This window comes from Pogoniulus pusillus, chromosome 29 (genome assembly GCF_015220805.1).
Source record: "Pogoniulus pusillus isolate bPogPus1 chromosome 29, bPogPus1.pri, whole genome shotgun sequence".
Lineage (NCBI taxonomy): Eukaryota > Metazoa > Chordata > Aves > Piciformes > Lybiidae > Pogoniulus > Pogoniulus pusillus.
The window spans coordinates 14,927,348-14,948,643 of record NC_087292.1 but is presented as its reverse complement, the minus strand read 5'-3'; the positions used below and the strand labels follow the sequence as shown (position 1 = coordinate 14,948,643).

General features: G+C 46.8%; 1 long non-coding RNA gene across 2 annotated transcripts in view; it reads left to right on the top strand.

Annotated features, from left to right (window-relative positions):
- Positions 1-21,296, top strand: part of LOC135188205 (uncharacterized) — a 227,934-nt gene that overhangs the window by 39,524 nt on the left and 167,114 nt on the right. For both annotated transcript variants that reach the window (XR_010307608.1, XR_010307609.1), the window contains exon 2: positions 2,967-3,042. This is a non-coding gene — a long non-coding RNA (uncharacterized LOC135188205). The remainder of the gene's footprint in view (positions 1-2,966; positions 3,043-21,296) is intronic.

The window sequence follows — 21,296 nt, the reverse complement described above, 5'->3', positions numbered from 1 at the left end:
CTAGGCTGGATGCTAGGAGGAAGTTCTTGCCAGAGAGAGTGATTTCCCATTGGAATGGGCTGCCCAGGGAGGCGGTGGAGGCACCGTCACTGGAGGTGTTCAAGAAAAGCCTGGATGAGGCACTTAGTGCCATGGTCTAGATGACTGGCTAGGGCTGGGTGCTAGGTTGGACTGGATGAGCTTGGAGGTCTCTTCCAACCTGGTTGATTCTATGATTCTAAATGTGGAGAGCTGTAGGTGGTCCACTGAGAAGTGATCAGTTAGCTACATCAATCACCAGCATCATGACACTGTCCCTTAGGCTGGTTAAGCTCTGGGCTCAGTATCTCTTCTCAAATCTTTCCTTCACAAACATTGTTTGTGCCAGTACAAGTGACTGTGTGATGCATGGAGGTGAGGGACAGGACCTTTCAGTTTAGAGATCAGCATGGAGTAGAAATAAAGAGCAATGAGCACCTGCTCACAAGGGCAAGCAGCATGCTCTGCTCAAGGAACCCAGCTCAGGACCTTCGCTCTGCGTTCAGAAATGGCTGAGAAGTTTGCCAAGGCGTTTGTCGGACTGGAGGAGTTTGCCCTGATTCGTGCAAGTGGTCATCCTGGGAGCTGTACTGCTGATAGCTGCAAATTCATCTGTTGTTAACCTTCAGTTGTTTTCATTGCTCAGTTGGGGAGCAGAAAAAAACACAAACAAACCTGAGTTTAGTGATAAACTTAGGTGAGATGTGATGGGATGTCCCAGAGCAGTTCTGGAACTAGTCTCAGCTTCGAATGATGAGGAAGTGTGGTAGTCTGGGGAGGGGCCTGGGTTCCCCTTAGCTATCTCACTGAGTGCCCCAGCCAGGCTTGGCTTCAACACCTCCAGCCACAGCCACTCCACCACCTCCCTGGGCAGCCCATTCCAATGCCAAACACTCTCTCTGACAACAACTTCCTAACAACATCCAGCCTGAACTTCCTCTGTCACAGCTTGAGGCTGTGTCCTCTTGTTCTGTCACTGGTTGTCTGGCAGCAGAGCCCAACCCCACCTGGCTACAGCCTCCCTTCAGGCAGCTGCAGGCAGCAATGAGCTCTGCCCTGAGCCTCCTCTGCTGCAGGCTGCACACCCCCAGCTCCCTCAGCCTCTCCTCACAGGGCTGTGCTCCAGGCCCCTCCCCGGCCTTGCTGCCCTTCTCTGGGCACCTTCCAGCACCTCAACATTTCTCTTGAATTCAGGAGCCCAGAACTGGACACAGCACTGCAGGGGTGGCCTGAGCAGTGCTGAGCACAGGGGCACAAGAACCTCCCTTGTCCTGCTGCCCACACTGCTCCTGAGCCAGCCCAGGATGCCATTGGCTCTGCTGCCCACCTGGGCACACTGCTGCCTCCTCTTCACCCCAGGTCCCTGCCTTTGCTCCCTTCACTTCTTCCCTCCGGGCAGATCGAGTCACCACTTAGGTTCTGTGTGTGGGAGAAGGCTTCCAGCTGGCAGGGAGTTCTGAGCTGCGTCACGCAGCCTACTGAGGCCCTGTAGGCCTAAGCTGGCGACGGCAGTTTGGGCCTGCTCTTAGGCCTGCTGAAGGTGGAAGCGGTGGAAGATTCTGGAAGGTTTTGCTCTGATAGACTTGGCCTAGCTTGTGGATAGATCCATTCTACCTGCTTGCCTTCTGCATACATGCACCTGTGAGTAGAATCTCCCCTTAAACTTCTAATCAGTGTCCAGTATCTTCATTCTTGTTCTTCAAAAGGAACCATAGAATGGCTTAGGTTGGAAGGGACCCCAAAGATCTTCCAGTTCCAGACCCCCACCATGGGCAGGGACACCTCCCACTGGAACAGGTTGCTCAAGGACTCATCCAACCTGGTCCTGAACATCTCCAGGGAGGTTGTGGAGCACAGAAGCACCCAATGTGATCTTTGATCACATTGGGTGCTTCTGTGCTCCACAACCTCCCTGGGCAACCTGTGCCAGGGTCTTAGCACCCTCAACCTGTGCCAGTGTCTCCCCACCCTCACTGTTAACAACTTCTTCCTAGCATCCAGTTTCTATCTCCCCTCTGCCAGTTCAAACCCATTTCTCCTGATCCTGTCATTCCAAGCCCTTGTCAATAGTCCCTCCCCAGCCCTCCTGTAGCCCCCTTCAGATATTGGAAGGCCTCTACAAGGTCTCCTCCAAGCCTTCTCTTCTCCAGGCTGCAGAGCCCCAACTCTCTCAGCTGGTCCTCAGAGCAGAGCTGCTGCAGCCCTCTGAGCATCTTGGTGGCCTCCTCTGGACTCACTCCAACAGTTCCATGTCCTTTCATACTGTGGACTCTAAAACTGCATACAGTGGGGTGCAGGTGAGGTCTCACAAGAGCAGAGTAAAGGGGCAGAATCCCCTCCCTTCCCCTGCTGGCCACACTTCTCTTGATGCAGCCCAGGAATAAGTCCTTTCTGTCCTCCAATCCCAGGTAGCTCATGGCCTTAAACTGAGACAGGTAGGAAGGAGCTGGAATGGGCTGCCCGGGGAGGTGCTGAAGTCACCATCCCTGGAGGTGTTTAGGAGGAGGCTGGATGAGGCATTTAGTGCCATTGTTTAGTTAATTAGAAGGGCTAATTATGGGTTGGACTCAATGATCCTAGAGGTCTCTTCCAACCTAGTTAATCTAGCCTTGAGCTCTGTGGTAAAGGGTTGGACTTGATCTGTAAGGTCTCTTCCAACCCTGATGATACTGTGAGACTGTGATACTGTGATACTGTGATACAACATGTGAAGTGACTGGAGGCCGAGCACTAATGTTGTCCAACAAAACTGAGGCTGAACCCACAATGAATTTCTTTTTGTATTTATTTTGCAAAGATGAATCTGATCAGCTGCAAAACCACCCAAAACCCAAACCCTGGAACAAACAGAGCTTCCTAAAGCTACATGTGTTCATACAATCAACGTAATGTTGATGTGATCTCTGCTTTTGATTTGGTCTCACAACAGTTTTCTCTTCCTTTTCTAGCCACAAAAAAAAGCCCAGTGAAGCAGTTCCTGCTGAGGAACCAGAAACCTGCAAGTCCAACCAGCCAAACTCCAAGGTAAGCATTGATTAATTTTTCTCCTTTCACTCTTGAGTTGTCGGTAACTTGGGTTTCTTTAAATGGGTTCTAACCTTGGAGCATGGCAGCGTCATGTTTGCTGAGCTGCAGAACCAGGGTCTGCACAGAAGCATTTTCTTTCTGTTAGTGATGCAAAACGAGGGAACCATTCCTCCCCAGGTACACCAGCTAAAGGTAAGCACACCACGCAGGGCGCGGGTTTGATACAACTGCTCCTTCTGCACAAAGGCTGCTCGGAAAGCACAGAGCATCGTCGCTGTAAACCATTTCACGCCGAGTGCCTTCAATAAAGCTGAAGGCAATGCAGGCAGGGAGCTGGAGGTCAAGGGGTAGGCTTGGCTCCACGCATCACACAGCCACCCCTCAAATCTCACCTGCCTAACCTGGGATGCTTTTGCAGTGAGACAGCGTGCAAACTAATCCCCCTCTGCATTAAAAGATGGAAAAATCCCTTCTTTTATGAGTTTGCATCTTTTCTCATCTCTATTTTTGTCATTGGCTGGCAGAGTGGGAAGAGAGAAAGGAAGGATGGGGAGGGAGGCAACAGGGAGAGGAAAATTACCATCAGATCAGGCAATTGAAGTGAGAAGGGAGAGAGGAGGAGAAAAAGGATGCTAATTCCCAAAGCTGTCCCCTGCACAGAGAGTTCAGGCTCTTTTGTAGGTGTATGAGCTTGGTGAATCTGTGTCAGGATCTTAAAGCCCAATCTTGGGCAGGTTCCTTTTCCAAGGAGGGCTCATTGCTTGACTAGAATTCAGCAATGCCAAGCAGCATGCCTCTGAAAACACAACAGTGGTTGATGCAGGGCTGCTGCACCTCAGAGTGTTTTCTCCTAAACTCCTTGGGGCTACTGTGTTTCCGAATTGATGCAAGTTCAAATGTGTTAGCTTGGAGTGGGTTTGTCTCTGTCCAGCTGCCTTCCTTCAGCTGTGGTGTGCTCCAAGCAGAGAGGCAAAGGCAAAGATGTAATCTTCTTGCAAATCATGATGATACTTCTGAGACCTCGTGTTTGATGGTTTTCTGCTGGAATCAGAAGGAGACCCACTGTTTGTCCTGGATTTACAGATGTAGAAACTTCTCTAGAGGTTGAGATTTTAGAGAAGTTTGGGTGTTGGCTTGGAAGGGCTGGATTTTTCTGTGAGAATGTGGCCACAATGCAGCTAGCTGCAAAGTCTTGAATCAGGAAGAATACATTTTGTCAGACTGCTGTGCAGAACAATGCTTTTGGAAAACAAAACAGCAGCGACCAGAAAGCAAACCCCCAACAAACAACATAATATTTATTCCTGCCATGGCAGCTCTGTGAACTGAAAATGGGATGTTTTGTTTTGCTGGGCTTGTATGCAGAATGTGATTGTATCCAGTTGCAGACAAAAAATATGTCTGGGCCTTGGAAGGGGGAAGAGGAGGGTGGGAAGATCTATGTCTGCAGAATCACTGATGCAGGAAGATGCAAGTGCTGTGTTGTGTCTAGTTGCATCATGTGTGAATCCATCAGCGACTTAAAGAAACAGCAAACTCAGTGCAACCTCTTTCTGTGGTTTTTCCATCTGCTCCCTGATCTGATGGTGATGAATGTTCAGCTTTACCGTCTTCTACCCTCGAGAAGTCCTTTGTGGAAGCTCTTGGTGATTTTTCTTAGCTGTAAAAAAACCAACACCACAACAAAACAAACCAAAAAAACCCCAACAAACCAGAAATGTCTGCAAGCTTTTGTGAAAAATCCTGTGTCAGATAGTTCCTGTGGCATGCTGCACTTTGTCATATCAGCAAAAAGTAAGGTTTGACTTGTGGAGGACTTTCTTAGAGGGTCATTTTTGTATCCTGGCTTCACAATGATAAGCGTGCATGGAAAATTAACTGCTTCAGCTTTAGTTTGGACCTTTGGGTGAGGGTGTAGGACTTGAGCCCATAACTTGCTGACTGTGAGGTCAAAGCTACTCTGTGAAGCTGCTGATTGAGGTTAGTCTTGGGAATAATTGTTCTCCTAAACCTTTGTGCATGGTTTAGCATTTTACTCTAAGCCAAATCCTTCTCTTTCACATTGCTCGTTGCATTTCTGGAGAGTTATCTGCCTCCACAAGGACTCTGCCTGCCCACTACCAGCAAGCTCACATCCACTTCCTGACCCACTCAGGGTCTGACCATTTTCATTTTTAGCCATGTTTTTCTCAGGAAGCCAGTTCTGTGCTATGCCAAGCAGTGTGTAGGTGTCTCTGTCTATCAGTTTCTGTAATATTTTTTAAGCCTGCCAACTAATTTCTGCCAGTTATGACAGAGGTAGAAGTCTTAATAATGTTTAATTCCTATGAGTCTTCCAGCATGGGCAGTAAGGGATAAGAGACACCCCATCACCACTGCCCTGAAAAGAAGGGAACTGCCCAGTTTATACCTCTGTTAGATGTCAGACATCCCACCTCAGTTGTCTATCTCAGCAGCAGGCATTTTGCAAACTGTTTCTGGAGAGCTGTGGCTCCATTGGCTCCATCTTTAGGATGTCAGGCAGTGACAGGACTAGGGGGAATGGAGCAAAGCTGGAGGTGGGGAGATTCAGACTGGATGTGAGGAGGAAGTTCTTCACCGTGAGAGTGGTGAGAGGCTGGAATGGGTTGCCCAGGGAGGTGGTTGAGACCCCATTCCTGGAAGTGTTTAAGGCCAGACTGGATGAGGCTGTGTGCAGCCTGCTCTAGGGTAGGGTGCCCCTGTCCATGGCAAGCAGGTTTGAACCAGATGATCCTTGTGGTTTCTTCCAACCCTGTCTGATTCTGTGATTCTGTCATTGTGTGCTGGGCTCATGAGCAAGTTGGTGAGTGTGTGACAGGGTGAGAAAGTTGGGTGCTTCTCTTCTTTCCTGTCCCAAAACCTCATTTCCCAGGCAGTACAACATCTTGGACTTGGAAGTGCTGAACTAATGGTTGGACTTGATGAACTCAAAAGATTTTTTCAAATCTAAATGATTCTATGATTCATTAGTAACAATTTTGAAAAGCCTCTTTTAATTGACATCTGAAATGCAGCTTTAGTGACTGAGTGATTTTGGTAGCACTCAGGTGGTACCATGTTGATTTTGGTCATTATAGAGGAACACCTACAGTTTCACTGGCCCATAATGAGAGCCAGGATGGTGCTTGGCACAGCAGAAACCTCCCCAGATGTTTTGTAGTGACAACTGGGGACACCCTGCCTTGCTCTGTAACAGTTGCAGGGACAGCAGGTTAACAGGAGACCACAACATTGCACCAAGCTTAGTGCTGCTGAACTTTACACCGACTCCTGCATGGAGAACAACTCGGGTAAGGCAAGAAAGGAGCTGAAAAACTGTTCACCACTACTACAGAGATCCAGTAGCAGTTACACATCCACTCCATTGTGCTATCATTTGTGCACACGAGTATATTGCTATAGAAGGGCTGTTGTGTTAGCAAAGGCTATCCTCAATGGTGGTAATTTGGTTTTGTCATGGTAACACAATGCCGATACACTGCGCACACAAAAGTGAGTTCTGCATGGCTTGGCAAAGAGGTTTTCACATAGCTGCTGGGCGAGTCCATTGGTTTCTCAATGTTCCTAAACAGGAATGGGTCAATGGCAATTTTTAGGAAGGCAGATGCCCCTTGCTGAGCTTGTCTGACTATAAAGTGCTGCACAAGGCATGCGACTTACAGAGCATCCTCAGCCCCTCTGTGTAACTTGAAGGCTGTTAAAACTGCACAGCGGGAATGAGGGCTCTTTTAATCCACTGAATTTGCTGTTTAGCATGACCTGAATAATCCAGTAAGGCTAACGTGATCTTCAGCAGCAGCACTCAGCTGCCTGTTACCCTCTTTGAAGCTGCGGGATACCAAAAAATATCTGACTTGTTTGGACCAAGGCAAGTTGCTTGGCTAGTGTCTGTGTGTCATTTGTTTTTCAGTGACATGGTTCCAGGCTCTGCTCTTCTCAAAGCCCTAAGTCTCTGTTTCTATGTGAATTTTTAGACAGGGTCTCTCTGGAACAAGAAAGCTGGGGAGGGGCTTTTCACAAGAGCTTAACAGGTCTAGAGGCAATGGCTTTAAGCTGGAAGAGGGGACATTTAGACTGGATGCTAGGAAGATATAGTGAGGGTGGTAAGACACTGGAATGGGTTGCCCAGGGCGGTTGTGGATGTTCCCTCCCTGGAGATGTTCAAGGCCAGGCTGGATGAGGCCTTAAGCAACCTGGTCTAGTGGAAGCTGTCCTTGCTCATGGTGATGGGGGGGTGGAACTAGATGATCTTTAAGGTCTCTTATGACCCAAACCATTCTACATTTCTATGATCTTGCTGCTTTTGTTGACCACAGTTGCTTGCTCATCATTTCTTCATTTATATTTTCTCTATAGGGGAAAATGAAAAGCAGAAAAGGGCAGAGCCAGTGTAGGACAGTCAAAACCCTGTCAGTATCTGCCTAGCAGGAGGCAGATTCCTTCCTCCAGGTTGCCAGATACATGAAGGTAGAGCCTTGATTGGTGTAAATTGCCACGGATGAGGAACTATTCTTATTCATTCAAATTTATAGCAGCTGGATGGATGTTCAATTTCTTCCCCATTCAGCAGCATCATGACCAGCAGCAGCACAGAACTGGTGGGGTGATGGATGTCAAGAATCAGACCAAAATGTCTTTTCCTGTGGCTGATGGTCTTGGTAGTCAGTGTTTGGTATCATCTTCCCACACACACTAAGTAGCAGAGCGAATTTATCCCTCCTCTCCAGAGCTGCCTTAAAGAGTAACCACGTGAGAAAGGGAGATAGATTTTTGGGAAGGGTCTTCTGTTACCCCAGAGCTCTGTGGCTCTGTCCAACTTGTAATCAGGCCTTTGTAGCACTGATGGTAAGAGCTGCTCTGGGATTGTGAGCAAAGGCTGTTGATAAGGCGAACTTTCCATCCTTGCATCCTTAAGAGGGCATCCAAATGCTGCACTGTACAAAGGAATTGAAATTAGCTCTAAATGCAATTGGCTTTACTTGCTCTATGGAAAAGAGAAACATATTTTAAAAGGATATGTTTCATGTAATCATGCTGGGTTTATCAAGTGCAGGAAGATGTCTCCTAACAATACCAAGAAGATTACAACTGTCAATCAGAGCAGAGGTCCTATTCTTGCCTCTTTGCCTCCCTCCCCTGTCACTCTGCTTTTCCTGGGCATAGCAGCACTGAACAAGGCTAAGAGTGTCAAGAACTATTTAACCATCAATAGACAGTGCCAGCCAAGCATGGCACTGAGTCTCGGCTCCTAAACATGCCAATAATGAAGTTTCTAAAGGGAGAAATGGGCACAAAAGCAGAAGTGGAGACCATCCTGTGTGGTCCCACAAATGGTACATGCTCTACTTCAGGGGCTTCTCAATAGCACGAGGGCTGCTGCAAAGTGGGCAAAGCCCTTCCTGAAGCTTGGAGGGCTCCTGGAGCTTTTCAGTTCATTGCAGGATCCTCAAAAACCCTCAGCATCCTCCTCCTCTTGGCACGGCAGGGTCGATAAAATCAGATCAAGGCTTAGCATTTCCAAACAAAAGGGAGTGGTTAAATGGGCTTTTAAATACTGGAACCTGTCCAGCTTGTTGGGAGGCAAAGCCTGGAGAGGCGGGGGTGAGGGGAAAGCGCAAAGTGCCAAAGTTGGAGTAGAGTGGCACTTGTGAGCAAAGTTGTTGGAAAGTCATTTGGTTGCTTGTGTTGTGCAGTGTGTCTGTGTGTGTGTGCAGAACAGATTGGCAGACGCCTGTGCCCATGAAGGCAGGCTGGGGGCTAGGGGGGAGGCTGCTTTGGAAAGGTGCCAGTTGTTCCATGGGCTTTCTGCCATCAGGATTTTTTTTTCTTCCCTTTTTTTTTTTTTCTCCTTCTTTTTTTCCCTTTCCTCCCCATCCCAGCCCCCAAATGCACACGAACAGGCTGGCAGGAAGAGCATGCTGAAAAGGATCTGACAGTTTGAACAACACTCGATGACTTAGTTTGTTTTCCCTGACTTTGCGCCAGCAAGCAGGTCTCTGGGTGAAAGACTTTATTAGGCTTTTAAAGCCACTGACACAGGTCTTTCTTTGACCTGAGGTACTTGAGAAGAAATGAAAACAACGTGTAACTTTCATGGAGTTGAAAGACTGCCCAAAATGAAGAATACGGTTTACAAGGGATCCAAAGTATCACAAAATGCTTCCCAGGGAGAAGCGCGGCAAAGCGGAGTTGGGAGGAGAGCCTATCCTGGGCAGAGGGAGATGTTCACTCACTGCTCGTGGTGATGAGGAAAGCTGATCCAGCTAATTAGGATATTACAAGATGATCACATCCAGCAGAAGGTGCCATAACTAGTCATCAGCTTTCTGGGTGTCCAGTGTTAGGGAAATGATGGAATTAGCACTTATTACCAGGAGGCTGGAACCACGCAGGAGCTGCCTGGGTACAGGCACAGGGCTCAGCTCTGAGATTCCGCTCTACCCAGTTCTTCATAGCCCTCTTGGGAGAACTGCTGAGGGAAAACCACACACTAGTAGCTGTGGTAGCATCCACAAGGAAAATGTAGGACAGTCAGATTCACCTTCTCCTCTGCCTCCTCCTCCTCTAGCGATGCCAGAGAGTCTTTAAAAGGGTCAGAGCTGGTTCCAAATATTACCTAAATTATCCCCTTTTCAGTCCTCAGGGGCAGAGGGAGAATTTCTCATTAACTTTCTGTATGCCTGCTTTACTCCTCAAGGAGCCTGGTTGAAGAATTTTTACAAGAAACCCAAGAATTAGGTTTTGCTTATGATGAAAAAAAAAATAAATAAACATGCTCCTCCATGAGGAAGGAGAAAACATCAAAGACATTTCAGGTAGTCAGATGCAGTGGACCTTAGAAGCAAGTAGAGGTGTGAAGGAGCCCCCCACTTGGAAAAATATTTTTTTGAAAAGGATCATTTGTCCTTTTATTTTTTCTTTCTAAAGCCTCATAGAAGGAAAAAGATGGCAGGCCAGGCTGGCAGAACTGCAAGTGTTTCTCAAACTGGAGACCAGAAGACTGAAAACCAAGTAATTCAAATGCTGGCTTATCAGTCTTGGAAGAGAATCACAGAAACTGAAGCTGCATCTATTTAAGCCTCAGTAGGCTGGAGAAGGAGTTTTCATGGTTACAAGCCATGACTGAGAAGTTTTCCTGTGGTTTACCACAGGCCTGATCCTTCCTCAGGCTGACAATAAAATGCTGAAGTCAGTTGAGAACATGACTCAAACAGTTCTGGGACAGGACAGACTTGTCACACAAGGACATCTTCCAGGAAACACCCAGGGAGCAGCCATGTTTTCCTTGCAGAGCTAATAAAACCTTTTGCTCCATTAAAACCCTGCTCTGCTGATAGCACAGAGGGTTGAGGATTTGACAAGGCCCTGTTCAGCTGTCCACCAAGGTGGATGTGACAACAGCTCTGCACAGAGCCACCACCACCTTCAGTCACTTCAGCACAGCTTTGCTTTCTCTAGCAGAATTGCTCTCCAGCTTGCTTACAGGCAAGATTTCCAGCAGGCTAGCATGGAGCTGCAGATTTGTGGAAGTCCTGGGCAATACCTACTGATGTGCAACACCAACCTGCAAATGCACCTAAGGAGCCTGGCTTTGCACGGTGTCTCCATCATGCCCACAACTGGGTCATCTGCCTAGAGGTGCCTCACCCGAGCATCTGGTGGCTTGCTGGGATATGTGCCCTGGAAGGAAGCAGCACATCAACCATCTCCCCAAAGGCTTGATGTTCACGGCGAGCTTGTGAGCAGGAAGCCTGGAGGAGGCCGAGTCCAGCACAGAATTTGCTCCTGTTCCTTTTGTCTTGGGTTCCGGCGCTGCCTTTGTGTGCGCGTGTGCGGGAGCGCCAGGACGTGGCTGTGTTTCTTGTTTCCCTTTCTATAGGACTGAATGTTCCAAGAGAGCATGTTATTGTATGTGTCTGATGAGCCATATGGAAGCTGGGAGGCTTCAGGAGTGTTTGGGGAGTATAATGCCAGGATCTGATCATCTCAGCAGCTCTTCTTTCTTATTATTGCACTGCTTTTGCTGCCATACCCACTTGATGCTATTTACAGCCCTTCCCGGAGAAGCTTGGTATTTCCCCACCACACTTCTTATCCTCCATGGGGCAGAAAGGCTTTGGGAAGTGCTGTTTGAGGCTGGTTGTGACTCAGTAATGATCTGCAGAGCCTGTTCTGTTGTCAGGCTGTCTGCAAGGGGGTTGTAGCATGAAATAACTCAACCTTTCTGATGGGAAAGGTTCAGATTTTCAGTGTTATTAGGCAGACAAAAGGTGAATTAGCCCCACTCTGTGGAACAGCTCCAGCACAGGGAGGGTGCTGCTCTGACACCAGCATTACTTCACAAACTAGTTTTCTGTGTCCTTGGATTCCAACAAGGCACCTCACAAAATACACAAAGGATCAGATTGTATCTCCTAGTGCTGGCTGTGGAGCATCGGCAGCTGCTGCTTTCTTGCTTTCCACACCTTGGCTTCTCCTGACCTCCTTCCAGAAAACCCACTGGCAGTTGTTTAACAGCTTCACCAGCAAGTCAGGCAGTGGGCACTTTTCCATACTGTGTGTTTTTCTCCTCCTGTGTTCTTCCCCTGCACCTGTGGAGCTTGTTAATCTCTGCAGAAGATTCAGTTCTTTGACTGCAATCCAAGACTGCACCATCTGAAGCAAACTGCAGCCTCCTGCCCTTTGAATGATCCTCATCTTTCAGGCTGGCTCAGCCCTGCTCAAGCAAGGATGGCTGATAAAATGGGGTTGGACACTGACAAAGGCCCATCTGCCTTGCTGTGCAGCCAGTGCCCAAGACGTGCTGCTTGACCTGGGGGTGAAGCTGGGCTCCATGCATCTCCTCTCCATGGACATGACTAGTTGGCATGGCTGTACTGGAGAGCCTCAAAGTACCAAAAACTATCACAGAATCATAAAATGGTTTGAATTGGAAGGCACCTTAAAGATCACCTAGTTCCAACTCCACTGCCATGAGCAGGGACACCTTTCACTAGGCTAGGTTGCTTAAGTCCCAGCCCAGCCTGGCTTTGAACACTTCCAGAATGGGGACATCCACAATGACTGATTAACTAAGCTGTTGCACTGTCCTCTCCAAGGTCCTTATCGACATGGGGGCTTCCAGCCCTGATGTTGGACCTGGACACCTCAGTAGTGCATCTTTTTTTTTCAAAGGCTGGGTTGCTCACTGCAGCTTCAGCCCAGTCTGAAACAGTTCAGGATAACTTCTGTTTATTAACTGACTTTGATCATACAAAGGGCAAGAAGCACCAAGACCCATGCTAAAAAATTATCTCCCTTTGGACAAGTGAATGCAATTTAACTAATAAAGGACTTTAATTACCACCCAGCTCTTGCAGCACTGAGAGGAGCATCTAACCTTGCTTAAGTGTTCTTTGAATCCTTTTAGCTCCCCTGAGTTTTCACAACCCCCAAGAGACACCTTAGGATCCCTGCAGCCCATGTGTGCTGTGCTGGGGATAAATGCCAGGCACTTTCAGTATTAGGTGTGTTGTGCACCCAGCTCAGCCCTCCATGGGCTCTTCATTTCCATATGAAACATTTCTTTAAATAGCAGCAGTCTCACAGGGGCTGATTTTATTGTCCTTGCTGTGGCCGAGCTCAGTCTTAGCATCCTTTTGAGTCTCCTGACTTATTTATTTCTTTTGATCTTTGTGGCCCTGTAAAGACTTCTTACCCATCTGTTTCTCATACTGGAAGTCTTACTCTCCAGTCTGATCCTAGCCCTCTGCCACATTCCTGCTAGTGAAACATGTTTCTGAGCAAGCATCTTGCTCTAGCAAAAAAATCCTGATCTTTATGATCTCTCAGCTTCCCCACATCTGTCTCCTAAGGAGTAAAAAGACATCTTCATCACTTTTCAGCTGCTCTGGAAAGGAATGGTAAAGAAGCCTCCTCCCAGTGCATGAGGTGGTGAGGGGTCCCCTGGGATGCCTGTGCAGTACCTGAGCCGGTCTGTGCCTGACAACCTTGGCACGAATCACTGAATTGCAGAGTGATGAAGGTTGGAAGGGACGTCCCAAGATCATTGAGTCCAACCCCCCAGGTTCACCTAAAGAAAGTCACACAGGAACACATTCAAGTGGGGTTTGAATATCTTCAGGTATCTACATGCCACTGGGCAGCCTGCTCCAGTGCTCCATCATGCTTCAATTAAAGGAGTTCTTCCTCCTGTTTAGATGGAACTTCTTATGTTCAGGTTTGTGCTCCAAATGCTGCATGCTGGAAACCAAACCATGCTGCTGAAGAAAACAAAGTGTAACAATGGATGGGGGGGGGAAACCAGTTCAAAAGCAACGCATAGCCCTTCTGAAGCAGGAAAGACAAGTCAGTGAGGTGAATATTTTATGTGAGTACTTCTTGGTATTTCTAAGAGGATTGGTTTGAACTAAAGCAGTTTGTAAACAGACAGGTTTGTGCTCTCAGTAAGTGCCTTTGAACGAGGATCTTTTCTGATAATGAAGCTGCTTCGTGCGTGTCCCCCTGCTTCCATTTCCTTTCAAATTTAAATTTCTCTTCTAGGACCTTCTAGGAAACAAATGTGCCTGATTATTTCCAAAGAGCTTTTCTGGTAGTCCATGCAAAGTTGGCCATATATGATTTTTTTTTCTTGGGTTTTTCTTCTTTTCCCCAAGTACGTGTGCTGATCTTCTGTGTTCTTTTAATGTCTTCCAGGAGATTTCCATTCCCCATATCAAGTCTTCCTAAATTGTCTCTTTAATCCCCAGGTTTTCAGTGCTTGGCAATGCTACTTGTTCTGAAGTGCCATGATGGGAAGGTGGAGGTTTTTTTTTTATTCTTTTCCCCCTCATTAGCTGCTTTTAACATTCACCTCCTTTGTTTGTGTATCTTCTTTAGATTCCCTTCCCTTTGTGGGCAGGGCTTTGCTCTTCTGAGGTGTTAATAAGCCTCTGGCAGAGACGACATCTGTGGCAGAGGACATTAAGTTCTGAAAAACATACTTCTTGTGTTATGAGGCCCGTTACCTCATCTGAGCAGCAACTACAGCTTTTAAAGAGCAAGGACAAAGGAAACACTGGCTTAGGGCTGCTTCATGGTGGGTGGGTTCTTTTTTTTCTTCTATATCAAGACTCTGGCTCAAAGTGTTTGTATGGGAGAGGGGGGGGGGAGAGACTGCCGAGGGGAGGAACATAGAGGAAAACTTGTGAAGGGGAAAGGGAAAAGAGAAGAGGCTATTTAAAAATACTGTGCATTGCTTAAACCAACACCTAGCAAAGGATAAAGGCTTTAGAGTGTATATACATGATCCATCCATCTGTTCATCCCTTTATCCAATCCTATAGTCATGGGTATCATAAGAAGGAATGAGAGCGGTTAAAGCCTCCCCATCACAGGCATGTCAGATGTTCCACATTGAACAAGATCAAACCAGGGATTTGCAGCCTGTGGGATGCAAAAAGATGTCATGGAGGGATAAGTGCTCTTCCCTTCCCATACTGGCAAATGGGAGGGGATCGTTTTTAGCAGGACAGAGAGGAGAGCACTGGAATCACTCGCACAAGGAGATGGTAATGGCTGGCTTACCACCTCGCTGCTACCAGGTGTAACTATCTACAAGGCTGCAAACTGAGTGCATGGCTACCTTATGCCTCCTGCTTAACCTCATACCTTTACATACAACTTATCTAAGCTAAGCATTTTGGAGCAAAAAGAGAGTAGATGCTGAGCAGCCATCAGGTGATTGCACTCCAAAATACTTTTGAGTTAAAATTAAAAAAGCCCTGTTTTCTCTCCTCCTCCCTCTCTGGCTCCTTTAAATTTCCTGTGTTTTACCTGGAAACATTTCTTTATCCCCCGTATTTTCATTAATTTTGCATTGTTGCACAGGATGTTGTGATGGAAACACAACAATAAGCTTTCTGGTCTGTGAAAGTCAGTCTGATGTGGCACGCTAGGTGACATGTTCCTGACTGCTTTTAGAGGGAGGTATCAATTACTTGGCTGCCAGCTGAGCACCTTGCTGGCTATCAGAGGGTTCTGGTTCAGCCTTTTCATAGCCGTTGGTATCTTGAAAGCTGAATAAAGCAAAGAGGTTCATTGCACAATGTGCAGATCTTGATCTTTCCACCTTCAGTGCATGGCTGAGAAGTCCTTGGCACAATCTGGGCGACTAACTGATGGCAGTTACGTGGTTGTGCCTGAACCATGTCGTGCCTGTGCCGTTGCACAGCAGTGGGGGGCTTGGATTGTGCCTTCTTGACGCTGCTTCTTCACCTCATCAAAACACCTCCTCCTGCCCTGACCCACGGCGTGGAACCAACCTGGCAGACCCCAACGTGTGTCTTTAAGCAGTCAAAGCCCTTTGCTTGGGAGCTGCTGTCGTCTCCCCAAGGACACCTTTTGTAAAGTATCTGTTCTCAACTCCTGAAAGGCATCCAAACCCCTGTGTGAAAAGTGAAATGAAAAACTGGCTGGCACATGTTCCCGTGGTGGAAGTAGGTGACTTCTGTGCCTGCAGATTGACGGTATCGCTGCTGCTGGCATGACAAGTCTCTGCGTGTTGTAACCCTGGCACCAATCAGTGCCACGGATGCAAGCTAGCCTCCTCTTTCATTACTCTCAGTAGCTCCTTCCCTTCCCTGCTTAGCAAAAAGAGCTATTTATGGATCTGGACAAGGTGACCTCCATATGGCAGATTCTGCCACTCACCGTGGGGACTCAAGCTAGGCACATGCTCCTCGGGCAAGGCAGAGAGACACTCTCAAGAGGTGGGCACATGCAAATGCGTGGTGCTTTCAAAGCAGGAGGATGTGTGGTTTTTAAAGAAAAAGAGTAAAAAAAAACCCACCCCAAACACTCAGGAAGAAAATATTTTGGACTTCCTTTATGCATTTAAGGAAGATAAAATCTTTCTGCAGATTGTGAGCTTGTAATAATCTGAATTTTCATCTGGGGTAGTATGAAAAGAAATGCTATAAATGCTTGTGTGTAAATCCCCCCCCCCCCCCCCCCCCCCCAGACTCTCAGAAGGAGAGAGCTCAATTCCTGTGCAAGGTTAGCGGTCTCTCTCCCTCTAGCAACAATCCCCACCTTATTCCTACCCTTGGGGAGCTGCACAAAAGCACTCCACATTGGGCAAAACTGTGCTGGTGTAAGCAAGGTGACCCAAATTTTTCAAGAAAAGGAGAGACTGAGAGAAAGGGAGAGGAGCAGGAGAAAAGATGCAGGATCCTCCTGGGTGTGAGAGGTGCTGGGGAGCTGCCCAGCCGGGCTCACGCAGGATGTGCAAGGCTGCGTCTCTGCATTTGAACTGTTTAATTTGCTCAGGCAGCAGTGGAGTTACATGGTAACCAAAGTTGGAGAGGGGAGCTCTGTTCTCTCCAGTCTGAGACAAGTAAAAGCACAGATTACCGCCATCCTTACACGCTATGTCCTAGAAAATGTAGGTGAGCCTTGTTACCACCATGCTCACGCCGAATTCTACCCCTCCACCCTATTGCTGTAAGGAGATTTACAGAGGTTTAGCCACCAACCAGTACATTACATGCATATATATATATGTAGTGCATCTAAATAGCTATCAGTATTACAGAAGCAAAACTGCAATTCTAGTGAAGAATCACTCTTAATTATACAGGAACAGAGATTCCCTTGCAGCTCCACAGCCCTAATTCCTAGCTGTGGGACCCAGACTTCCCTGAGGCTGCAGTATTTTCCCTGAATCCCTCTGGGTGTAGTGGCAGGCTTTCAACAGAGGCATTACGTGCTGAAAGATCCTAGTTACACAAAATGGCTTTAAAACATATAGATGAGATCTGCAAGGCGGAGAAGAGCAGCTTCTGCCCTGCGTATTGTTGCCTCCCGTTGCATTTTCCCCAGGCAATGCAAGCCTCCATAGGCAGCTTCCCATGTGGAATGTGCTGTTTGGATTGTTGCAGGACATACACAAGGTAGAGAAAGGGAAGCTCTCTCCTTGCTATTTGCGGCAATTTCTATTTGGAGCTGCTTGAATAATTCATGGCAGATTGTAACTATTTCTCTTTTTCTTTCTTTTTTGCATGAGACTTATTCAAAGCTAATTTCTCTCATTATCTGACTATTTTTGCTTATACATTTTGGATATATGGTAATAGAGGTAAATGAGTAAGAGTCGCCTCCTTTTAATGCTGAAGGAGAGACGTCATTGCAACAAGCAGAACAGGAGCAGCTCAACAGTTTCTGTTTTATTGGACGTCTGAGGAGATGTGTTGTGAAGTCTTCTCTTTCCCTTTCTGCTCAGCTCCTCACTTGTATGCCCATCAGAAACCAGGTTTCCTGCTCATAAATCCCTTTTTTAGGCACTGATGAAAGCAAACACCTTGGATAGGTATCCTGCAGGCAGCAGCCATTTGTGGGTATGGATATTCAGGCACAGTTTCACGAGAGGCGTTTAAGTTTGTTTTAAAGTGCATGCTAAATCTCCATCTGTGTTGACACACATATTAATATTCTAAATGTGTTTAGCAAGCTGAAAACCTTATTTTCAGAGTCTTTTAAAATGGCATTTCAGCTTTTTTTTTTTTTTTTTTTTTTTTTTTTTTTTTTTTTTTTTGGTGCAGATGAAGGTGAAAATCCACATTTCACTCATCACAGCCATCGCTCTGCTCTCTTCCCAAGTGTGCTCCTGCTTCTCAGCTCTGGTTTCCAACCTGAGTTGGGTTCAGTAATACAGCAAAAAAGGCAGAGTCCCAACCTGGTGAGGAGCTCTAAGCACTATGCTTTTACAGCCCTCAAATACAGCTTCTAGATGCTTCATTAGAGTGGTCATATTTGGAAACTGTCTTCTAGGGACAGAGTGCAATGTCTGTTGAAAGGAGGAAAACAAAACCTCCCATTGACATCAATTTTTGTAGGCTTTGGATCAGCCCCTTTAACGTTGTGGGTTTTTTCTATTCAGCATGGTTTTGTTTTCCTCTTTTTAATCACCTTTTTTCCCCCTTCTCTGCCCTTCCTTTACCCTTCTCCTTTGAAAAATCAACATCACCAATTTGGAATAAGATTCTGCCTTCCAGGCTGGGTAGGTTTGATCTGTAGCAAGAATTTCTCCTGGAGTAGAAATCTATCTGGAGAACATTAACTGTCTTGTGTGTCCTGCTGGCTGTTACTTGCTTATGTAATTTATTTTGAGGTTGTTTGGCTGGGGTTTTGTGGTTTGGGGTTTGTTTTGCTTTGTTTTATCAGGATTTATATCTAAAAGCACCTCTCCTAAGCTCTAGATGCTCTCTAACCCTGCCCGGCAGCCTGCCAGTTCCAACCAGCCAAAAATATATCACCTTACTTGGCTTGTGGGCATTTTTGTATCTTTAAAAGTTAATCCAGCTCTAAGCTGGATTAATAATGGAACATCCCTTTAACCAAAGGCACATAAGGTCAAGGCAGAGCGACGTGGATATTCCAGGCTGGTAACCACAGAAGTAATAATTTTTGGGCTTATATAGGACCCAGTATGATTTATTTCAGCAGTACTTTTCCTGGTGGACTGGAGGAGGAGCAGAGGAGTGGGAACAGGACTAGACTGAAGGAAGAAGAGGCAGTCTGACAGGGCTAGACTGAAGGAAGAAAAGGCAATCTGAGAGGTTGGTGGTGGTGCAGAGTGTTTGGTACCTAAAGGGAAGAAGACAGAGCAGAAAAACACCAATATTTTGGTGAGGGCGAGTCGGAGGGCGAACTGAACTCATTGTGCAGATTAGAGGCAGGTTGGCACAGGGATGCCTTTCAAAGATGTTGGAGTGGCAGCGAGCACACTCCAGCTGCGTTCACGGGGTTGGTGTCGTCACCAGGGTACTTTGATGTGCTCAGTTCTCCTTGTAGACCCTGGCTGCCAGCCGTTGCTTCGGCAGCGTTATGTAACACACTGCTAAGATCACTGGTTGTGCTCTCTCCGAGCAGCAAAATGCTTTTTGCTGTTACCCCTTGGATAAAGAAAACACTTAGAGATCTTCAGAGGCTCCCCCTCCTCCTATTGTCAGTGCACAGCCTTTAAAAATGCAATAAAAATGAAATGGAGGGCTTGGGGTTTGCTTCTGTGGGGGACTGGTTCTAGCCGTGGGCACTTGACTGGAGCCAGGCAAATTTCCCTGTGCTCGAAAGTGATGTGAGAGCAGCACTGGCCCTTTTGATCTCCCCAGAAATGCGATGGCAGAAAGATGGTAGGTTTGTATTAGTGTGATGTCCTTGAGAAGCCCATATTTGGGTTAGAACCCACAGTACAAGGCATTAAACCACAGCTAGCCCAGGCTGCTAACCCTGAGGGCAATAGGAAATTTGGGCAGATTGAAGTCTGTGGTTTGGGGGCTGTTACTTTTCTCTTGAAACATGATTCTGTTTCTTCTATTCTCCTGAAGCTCAGAAATCAATTTCTTTAAAAGGTGCCCAATGGATAGGTTTCTGAAGTGTTCTCCTTACTGTCTGTTTTAGTGCTGCTTCTCCCCTTTTTCTCCTGCTTTCTGACAAGAGCTGATGATGTGACAGCAGCACGGAGCACATGCTGCATCTCAGCAGTGAGGGACGTGGGGCAAACCCTCACAGATTCTTCCTGAGTGTGCTTCTTGGGTGGGCTGTTTGCATGGGCTAGGTTAAGGGCTGTCCCTAGCCCTGGACAGCAGGTGCTTTAGGGGTTTGGGTGGATGGAAGACTTCAAATGAGCTTGTAGATGTAAATCAGAACTTGTCTAGCCTTAGTCTTTGGAGAAGGTGACTGATTTGTCTTTATTTCTCCACTCAAGGCTGTTTTTTTCATTCCCTCCAAGACATTCTCACAGAGCCTTCAGCCATTTGGTGTTTTAATAAGTCTGTAAAGAGCAAATAACACAACAGGCTAGAAATTTCTTGTAGTGGGGGAACTAACCCTTTCCTCCTGGTGTTTCCAGGAGCTGGAACAGCGCTGACTGGCCAAGGGCCCATCTGGGCACTCCAACTCCATAAATCCTCAAACCCTACATGGTATGTGTTTAATTGTCCAAGTACAAAACAGAAATCAGAGTAGAAAATACCTTCTAGCTTGGACTGTTCTGGGGGGAATTGTGCTTGAGACACGTGTAGGAGACACATTCATCTCTCTGTCTATGTATCCATGTAGTTATTGCTGCTGAAGCATGTTTATTGAACGTCTCAGCCTGTTTATCAATGATGGATGAATCACTGATACTTTTAATACCAATTCCCCAAAATACCAAACCAAATGTGTCAGGCAGCGAGATTGCAGAGCTGCACAGAGATCTCCTCACCAGGCCAAATACTTCTTCCTTACCTCTAAACCCCCTGTTATAAGTTAACTATAAATTCTTAACAGATGGGGTATCACAAGCTGTTTGAGAGCATCTCCTCTGCTGTGGGGACATACTGCTAGGATAATGCTGCGCGGCTGTCTGAGCCCTAACGAAACCAAGATGAGCTGGAGGAGGAGGCTGTCATCTGCCTGGGTGTTGATGTCCTTCTTGTCATAGAGGGATCTAGTCAAACAGTTGACCCTCTCTTAAACTCCCTCGGTTCCTCTGCACATTTACAGAGGCACAAACGTCATGATGAGAGGTTCCTCTTGTTAAACATGCATCTTGCCTGGCCCCCGCGTTGCACAAGTGGGTTTGGAGGTGGCCTTGGAGAGATTTTTGGACAGGCATGATCATCCATGGTACATTAAAGAGACTGTTCTGTGGAGGGTGTTTTCCTCTATCCCACCTTTTCAGATGGTGGAGTCTTGTGGAGAGTGAATGAGGCTTTATATGAGCTGTCATTGTTAGAGCTATAATATGCCTTGCATGAGCATGTAGACCTGTGGTGTAGTGTAGGCACACTTATGGCAACGTAGAGAAGTAGTAAAATAGCCTCGAGTTTCACCAGAAGAGGTTTAGATTGGATATTAGGAAAAAAATATTCACTGAAAGGGCCACCAGGCACTGGAACAGGCTGCCCAAGGAGGTGGTGCAGTCACCATGCCTAGAGAGATGTTTAAGAGATGTTTGAATGAGGAGGTTAGGGAGGTGGTCTAACAGATGTGTACAGGGAGATGTTAGATTGTGGTTAGACTTAATGATCTCAAGGTCTTTTCCAATCAGGCAGTTCTATGATTCTATGGGTGCAAACACATATAGATGCATTCATAGACATGTATAATGCCTCTTGCAGTACTGGAAGAATTCAGAAGTGGCTCATTTTCCTAGGAAAAGAGGATCAACAACATTTTATCCACAACATTTCAAGATGCTAAAATAA